At 42.6% G+C, this 8,880-nt stretch overlaps 1 long non-coding RNA gene across 2 annotated transcripts in view; it reads right to left on the reverse strand.

Moving 5' to 3' along the window:
- LOC132076342 (uncharacterized) overlaps positions 1 to 3,477 on the reverse strand; it is a 45,281-nt gene extending 41,804 nt beyond the window's left edge. Inside the window, exon 1 of one of the 2 annotated variants that reach the window (XR_009418889.1) lies at positions 3,435 to 3,474. This is a non-coding gene — a long non-coding RNA (uncharacterized LOC132076342). Of the gene's footprint in view, positions 1 to 3,434 lie in introns of both variants that reach the window. The other variant, XR_009418890.1, reaches the window with a different exon arrangement.
- Positions 3,478 to 8,880: the final 5,403 nt, after the last annotated feature.

Genomic DNA, 8,880 nt, shown 5'->3' on the forward strand with positions numbered 1-8,880 from the left:
TAGACCCAGTCAAGTTCCCTGCACAGAATTGTATCACTACAAACTCGCTAAAGAATTTAGGTCATCTATTCTGCCATAAATTTCAATTTCTTCTTAATGAAAATAAACTTGCTCATTACAGCAAACATCCCAAGACCAACCCGTTATTAAATTATTTTCATATGGATACAGCTTGAGGAAAACCCGAATTTTATTGGGAATTGCCTCAGTCTCCACTGGTAAGCTACAAGAATTGAGATAACATTACTAAAAGGATTTCAAAAGATTTAATAAAAAGTCATTTAATAGCAGATAGGTGAGAGAATTAAAACCATCTACTAATTGCACAATTTATCTTGCAGTGCCTCCCATAGGGAGGAAGAACATCTGTAAGTAAAAATAATTAGATCTGTTTTTCAATAGACGAGAGTACAGTGAAATATTGGATACTCTCCTAGCAGAGCTCCAAGCTTAATTCCCCCTAAAACCACCAGAACATCACCTTGCAAAGGCAGAAAAGCCATTTGGGTAGGAAAAAAGATGCTTGCAGGCTATTGTTTGTTTTTCAAGATTGAATTTAATGAAGAAAACTCTCCCAATCCTTTATGAGGCTGCCTAAAAAAAACCAACCAAACTTCTAATCTAACTTATTTCTGCCCTCAAACCTAATTTATAGTTTGGAGTTCCTCATGGGCTTTTATGGGTCTTAAGGAAATAAACAAAGACTAAACACTAGCAATGCTAGTTTTATTTCAAATTAACACTATGAAATATGCCTAAACACACACAGGTGATTGGAAAAGAAAATAAATACATGGGTCACTACTCAGATTCTTGTACAAAACCAGAACAGCCTAAAGAACATCCCTGAAAGCCACAATCCTGTGGCAGACTGGATCAGAGGCAATATTACCCAGAAGTCCAGAAGAACAGGATTAAACCTGTGGCAATTCTGAAAAATTAGTTTTATTTTTTACTTCCTACACATATAATCACACAACATTATAGTCACAGACACTTAAACACAGCAATTACAGAGCAATCATCTTCTCCACCTATAAGTAGTTTAGGTTCCAGAAATCACAACTATAGTTTTGTTTGGGGTAATTTTCAGGCAAAACTAAAGAAAGGTAAGCAGAATGGAAACAATTCTTCAGAAATAGAAGAAATATCAGTTCAGAAGTGCCATAAGTGCTGTTCCAGATGTCCCAGACCAGGCAGATTTGTGTTGCAGTGCTCCATGGTGCAGAGCAGCTGCCAGTTTGTGTTAAAGCCGCCACTGCAAAGCACAGAACCCTTCCCTGTTCCCTCAGAACCACCCCATTTCCACCACAAACATGAGATAAAATATTGAGCCACAGCCAAAGCACATCCCAACAACACACTTTGCATTCTACTAGACTGATTCACCAGCAATCCTTTTCCTCTTCAATCATTTTTTTTTTATTCTCAATCATATTTACTCATTGTGGTAAATGCCAGACCTCATTCACTCATTGCCAGGTTTGTCTCAGGCACCCTCTGCAACATCCCAGGAGCTCCAGCAGCTCTGAGCTCCCTTGGATCTCTGCTGTGAGCACAACCAGGGCTGGACCAGCTGCTCCTGGGAGCCCCTGTGACCCCCCCAGGGCTGCAGAGACTGAGACTGATCCAGGGCTCCTGGTCTGCAGCAGCACCTCTCACTGTGCTACACACAAACACAGCAAAAAACACCAAACAGCTTCCCAAAAGCTCAAAGGAAAGGGTAATCCAGGTGTATTAGGGTCCTCTTTCCACCCACTTCCATGAGGTGTTATGCAATTATCTGATTTCTGTGTCCAATGGAAAAATAACATCTGAATTTTCTCTTGGTTTGTGGAAAGCTGCACTGGCATGAGCAACGTGCTTCAAACCATGAGCACACCAAATTAAAGAGTGCAGTCTGTGGATCAACATCTCATTAAAATACCAGTGTTTGCTACACCCAAAAAAGGGTCCAGAATGAGATTTTTGTTATCAACCACTGGCACTGAGCCAGAACTATGGGATCTTTAAGGTCCCTTCCAACACAAACCATTCTGTGATTCTGCAAGAAGGGAGGAATGGGCAGAGGGAAGGAGTTGTTTCTAAGCTGGTTAGGTGACAGCAGTGGCTGCACAGCCCCAGCACCACCTTGCCTTTACGCACCTGTGCCTTATTTTCATTTGCACAAGTTATAACCAGGTAAGACACAATCATTGTGTTCTTTTTAGCATTAAAACACATAAAGGACATTTGCAAAGCACAAGCAAAGCTTCAGATGAGAAGTTTCACTGCCAGGAAAAGTGCTGGTGATAGAACACTGGGGATGATCTGCTCAAACTCAGCCCTGGTGTGTGGGACAGACCCTCAGGGAAGTTAATACAGAGCCCAACAACTAAAAAAATTCATCACCCTCCCATCCCATGCCAGCTTTTTCCCTTAACACAATGCATAAGGAAGACCAAGGAAAATGGAGAAACCAAGGAATTGTTTTGACAAATGTTCCCCTCCAAGCCCTGTCAGCCTGGGGAAGCAGGTAACATTTCTCACAGACTCTGCAGCTTGCCAAACACCCAACATTTAACTGCCAGGCTGTAACCCAAGGGCACAGGCTCAGCAGCTGCAGGCTGGGATATACCTGAGCTGGGAACAGAAGTTGGAGCAGTTGAATCCATCCAGGAGCCCACCCTGAATCCATCAGCCCATCAGGAGCTCACCCTGTGCCCTGCTGCACCAACACCTTCCACTGAGGGAGCCAGGTGCCCATGGAGGACAGCACAGTGCACAGAACAGGGCAAAGGGCACAGAAAGAGGGGCTCAGAGGTGATTACAGGCTCCATCAGGCAGAGCAGGTCCCTCCCTCCCTGTCCCTGCCCTGTGACAAAAGGCAGCTGAGGCACACAGGGCATCCCAGTCCTGGGAACTGGTCACTCCACCTGGTTTATTGCCCTGGCCATAAATAGAGAACGAGCTTTTACTTCAGTTTTTAATTTGCTTATTGCTTCTCAGAAGCCTCACAAAGAGAAACAAGCTATAAGCCCATGTTTTCCAAAGCAGCTCAGTTCACAGGGCAAGAGAAAAGCAGAGAAACAGTGGAAAAAATAGCACAGCAAAATCCATGGAGATCCAAACTACACCTGAACTTCAGCTCCAGACCCATCCCTGCCTGGCCATGCCATCAAGAAAGAGCCCAGGGTTTGTAACTGCAGAGTTATCTCCACTTTCCAAAGACAACAGAAAATTTAAGTGTAAAGTATTTATATACAATTTCTTGTTCAAAGTCACAAGCCCAAGTGCAGGAACCCAGCCTGTCCCAGGGGCTGGCCAGCAGCAGCCCAACAAATGCTCTGACAACACCAACAAGGCAGAAACACCCCACCAGCTTCCCCAAAGCACTCAAAAAAAACTTTTGTTTCATAAAATTGAGAAAATGAACAGATAAGACCAGTACTGACCTCTCCTGAGCTGAGCCATTCCTCATTCCTGCTCCTTCTACGCACACAGCCACCCTCTGCTTGTCTACAAGACTTTTATAGCAGCTGTGGTGGATCAGGGATAATTACTGATTAATAAATTTCACCTGGCCAGCAGATCAGGCACACCAGATAAGCACCAGCTGGGATGGGAGCTGTGCTCTGTTTCAGAGTTTGATTGTTTTTTATATTCCTGTGATTTGGCTTTTGTTTTGGGGGCTGGAACATCCTCTTATGTCAGATACCTCATCCCTTATAATTACAGGTTCTGAATGTTTGAATCAAATTTATTATATTTACCATTCCATTTCCTCTCAGAAATACTGGCCCTTACAGTGGAAATGAAACTCTGATGCCACAAACTGAAGGGTGACAGCACTGAGGCAGAAGCACCACTTTTTCACTTCATGAAATTCTAATGTTTTTCTCCATTTTGACCAATAAATAGGAGTTATTATTATTATATTGCTCAAAATAATAACTATTCACAGATTCGTTGCTAGCACACATCATTGCCTTCTAAAACAGCCATTTCCTGAAAAAAAAAAAAGAAAGAATAGCATCATTGCTGGAAAAGCAAGTTTTGAAAGAGTGACTGTGTTTGGCATAGCAGACACACTGTGCCTTTAATTTGGTTTTGACAACCCCACAAACGAGTCTGTTCAAAAACGGAGCAGGCATGAAATGGATGGCGCTCTCTGGAATCAGAACTTGTAACAAAAGTGGCATTTAGGTTTCAATTTCTTCTGTCACACTGTGAGCCTTTCCAAGGGTCAATCAGTGAGAATTGGAATCGCTGGGAACAATTTCAGTGCAAGCCCAGGGCACACTCACCAAGGTGCAAGAGAGGGCAGAGTCTGTCCTGGAGCAAACAGCACTGGGGGGGAAATTATTCCCAGTTAAAAGGTTCATTATGGCTTTTGAAGCACTTCTGCAGTAATAGAAAAAACAATATAAAAAGCTGAAGGCTTCCAGTAGGCTCTGCCTTTTTATTCAGTGAATCAAAATGGATCCCATTTCCTGCCTCTTGGAACAGAAAATTGTTTTTTGATATTTACTTTTTGGCACTAAACAGCTTTATAATTTTTGTCTTGTTTGGAAATAACTTTTTAGCAATTTTGTTGAACAGCAGAAGAAAAATAATTAAAAATTACTTTATATGAAAAAATTAATTCCGTACAAAATTCATTAGAATCACACATTAAAAAAAATTAAACCAAAAAAACCATCAGCCTTGATATCCAGAAAGTTTGTATAATTTCATTTTTTTACTTATTTGGGTTTGAAATCCGAGATCATCACTGTAACCCTGTAACACTGTGACCCTATTCACATAATGTGAGGACGGGACCCGAGGGCTTTTTCTATTAACAATTACTTAATTTCTTGTCATTACTGAAAAGAAACTTCTGGCAGTTTTGTGTTTGAATTATTTGGTGATACATTTGGCACACAGACATTTCCCTGTGTAAAATTATGACACTTTCAGACAGGGATATATTGAGTGTTTTCTTGGCTGGGCACAGTGCCTGGCAAAATCCAATTAAGTATTAAAGACAAGTTTCCCAACTCATTTTGAATGCTTGTATTTGTCATTCACATCCCTTTGCCTCCAGATATTGGAATAAAATATCAAAGAATGCAAGGTGCAAAGGTGTCCAAGAGTCTCCAACAACAATTGTATCCTCTGCTGTCATAAATAAATAAAAGAAAACCAAATAAACATTGTGGGGAAAACATTGCTAAAAGTGTTTCATATCTCATATTGCATTTGAGCAAATGGATGATGATGGAAAGCACAGCTTGCTTTGCACTTGAATACTGATGGTTTTATCTGAAGAAGTTATTTTTCTGAATAAGATATTTTTGTCTATTTCAAGCAAGCAGTTCCATTTATGTTAGATATTTTTACATGATTACCTTAAAAGACCATGTAGCTTATTCCAGCTTTTGCCTTGATTGCATAAACCGGCAGTTATTTTCATTTAAGTGGAAAATACTCCGACTTGAGACACAAACAGGGCAAAACTTCTGTCTGCTGAGCCATCTATGTGACTTTAAAGGCTTTATGTGTTATTGAGGCTGTCATTCCTGTTTCCCTCAGTGGGGAGAGCTGGCTTTAATCCCATTAGCCCTGCTGAAGGAGCAGCCTGGAACCAGCCAGGGCCAAGGCAGCAGCTCCAGTGTCTGGGGATTTCTGCTGGTCACAGTGACCCCAAGATAAGTACAAGTCTCTTTTCCCAGCCCAGCAGCCAAAGGAGTCAGAATTCTTCTGTTCTCATTCTCAAGGTTATTTATTTTCTCTTATCTATTACATTCTTTCTCTGACCTGCTGAGATCTGTCTGGCAGGTTGGTTTGAGGCACACTGACCGCCCTCAGGGCAGTGTTATCTCTTTATACTAAAAATTACCTGTACTTTATTTACAATCATTTTCCAATACCTATCACCTATGTTAGGCAGTCTGTCTCTAAACCAATCCAAAAGTGCCACCATCACAGCAGAAGATGGAGAACAAGAAGAAAAAAGGACAAGGCACGCCCAAATTCCTCCATCTTGGCTTCTGAAGCCCCATTCTAAAAACTCAAAATTCTACTTTCCTATCTTGTAACTTTTGACTATTATCTTAACTTTTTGTCTATTATCTTGTAATTTAATGTTAGACAGTCTGTCTCTACTCTAAACCAATCCAAAAGTGCCACCATCACCCAGAAGATGGAGGCCAAGAAGAAGAAGGAAGAAGGACAAGGCACACCCAGATTCCTCCATCTTGGCTTCTGAACCCCCATTCTAAAAACTCAAAATTCTACTTTTCTATCTTGTAATAAAATAACTATCATTCTACTTAAACTTTTGTGGCTTGTGAATCCTCATATAAGGTTGGTAATTGTTTTTTCCAAGGGATAAATCAAAGGCGCAGGTGGTTTTGACTCTGTGCCAAGGTCTCTGAGCCCCCTGGGCAGGGTCTCCAGTCCTGAGGAATTTCCTGAGTTCTGACACCACAGGAGCAGCTCCCTGGGCTGGCACCCAGCCTGAGATGTGCTGGGGTTTCATTCCTGACACACAAACACCGTCACTGCTCCCCAGGGCCTTTCCCCCAGATGAAAACCCTGCTCTCAGGAGCAGTAGATAAAATAAAAGTCTTTTCCCAGGATGTGGTGGCAACCAGCACCTGAAAGCACCAGGAGTGCTCTGGATGGTGCCCTGGGAGGGTCAGGAAGGATTTGGGACCAGGAGAATGCAGGTTTGGGGCAGGAGGGCCCAGCAGGGAGCTGAGGGCAGTCCTTGGTTTGGAGAAGCTGTGAGGGTACCTGAGGAAGACCAGGGAAACATGGAATGGGTTGGAAGGGACCTTCAGGCCATCTCCTTCCACCTGCCATGGCAGGGACACCTTCCACTGTCCCAGGTGGGTCCAAGCCCTGTCCAACCTGGCCTTGGGCACTGCCAGGGATCCAGGGGCAGCCACAGCTGTGCCAGGGCCTGCCCACCCTCACAGTGAGGAATTCCTTCCTAACACCCAATCTAAATCTGCCTCCTTCAGTGTGAGCTCATTCCCCCTCTGTCCCATCACTCCATCCCTTGTCCCAGATCCCTCTCCAGCTCTCCTGGAGCCCCTTTAGGCAATGGGAGGATCTCTAAAATCTGCCTGGGGCCTTCTCCAGGCTGGACACCCCAACCTCTGCTCACAGGAGAGGTTCCTCAGCCCTCTGAGCTTCATTTCTCATCCTTTTTCCAGATGTTTCCCAGGCCAGCAATAAGCTTCTGAGGTTTTCAAATGAGGTATAAAACCAATCCTTCCTGCTTTGCAAATAATTTCTCTCTCTGTTGCCTGTTTTTGCCTCCTAAGCTCCAAATGAAGCTTCCAAGCTGGTGCTGGAAAAGGAGCAGGAGCCTGTAGGAAGGGCTGGTGCCATGTCCAGAGCCTGCATTTGGCTCCTCCTCTGTCTGGTGCTTGAGGAACCTTCCAGAGCTGTGATGTGGATATTCACACATTAAATTCAATGCCATGACCCAACACCCTCCAGTTTTTCCATTTCAATGCAGCTGGCTCATCCCATCAGGGTGATTTAGGCTTCAGTTGCTTCACTTTTTTTCCCCCAACCAGCTGGAATTGGCCACTTAGCCACCAAAGCTGGTGTGGTACCTAGCAATATTAATTACTCTGCCTAGTGAGCCTAATAAAGAGCAAAGCTTTGTATTTCTCTGTTCTATTTCCTAATTAATTCACTGTATGCTCTTCACAAAGTGTTTTATAAGGAAACAGATACAGGCTGCCAAGTCTTCTTCCCCTGTAAATTCCAGGCTCTGCTGCTCGTATTGGAAATAATTTTAGCGCACTGAAAAAAACAGAGTAAGGCATTGGACAGAAATAAGCATTCATATTGAGAGATTAAATATATTCCAATTCAGCCACAGGATTTTGAACATTTCATTTCCACCAGGGTCTCATTTTATGAGCATATAGGTAATTTTGCCATGGCATGTGACTGAACTGATTTCATTGCTGCATTGTCTCAGAACTATCTTAATTCCCAAGTAAGGGACAAGTAAATTCCCAAGTTATGGACGAGGGAATTTCCTTTTTCTAGTCCCATCCACAATCCCTGGTGAGTCCCTGCTTTGCTATCAGCCACCATCCTAAGCTGGAACAAGATTTAAAAGTGAGGAAAAATATTGAAGTTGTTTGGTTTTGACACCCCTCAGGGAATGGGTGACACTCCACTGACACTCCTTTGGGCATGGCTGGAAGGATTTATTTCAGTTTTCCACCATTTCATTTCAATTCCCTGAAGTTATATATAAGAAAAGGTGAATGTAAATGTGATCTAGTTTTGGGAATTTATCCCTTTTGGGGTGAGGGATTAAACATTTTAGGGTGTGTTTTAGTGGTTTTGGGGGTTTTTTAAAGCTTTTATTTCAAGTAAGACTTTGATGTGAAGAGCAAAACAAAGGCAAGGGAATTCTCCCTTTGCAAGCAAATGTCATGGAGGAAGGCAGTTTTTATTTGGTACAAATAGGTTTTAAAAGATATATATTTATTGTTTGACTCCACAGCTCCTGTCCAGACTCCAAGTTTTGTCCCATAGCTTCAGTCAGTCTGCCTTAATTAAGCTTTCACAGAATGAGGAAAGAGTTGGGCAAAAAGTGAATTTGAAGCAATTTTGATCGATGTGATTACACATTGCTGACAGGAAATACAATGGCTCAGAACTAATAAAAGCGGAGGGGGGGAAAGCTGGAAAATGGGAGAGGAAACAAAGGTAAAAATGGGTTTAATGCACAAAGATCTACCATGCAGAGTTGAAAAGCCAGACTGTGAAGAGCCAATTAGTGCACCAAATATGAAAAGCAGCTGAATTAAACAGAGAGAACATCATCAAAGAGAGCTCAGATAGGGATGTTCCCAGCATGCAGACATGAAGACATTT

This window comes from Ammospiza nelsoni, chromosome 8 (genome assembly GCF_027579445.1).
Source record: "Ammospiza nelsoni isolate bAmmNel1 chromosome 8, bAmmNel1.pri, whole genome shotgun sequence".
Lineage (NCBI taxonomy): Eukaryota > Metazoa > Chordata > Aves > Passeriformes > Passerellidae > Ammospiza > Ammospiza nelsoni.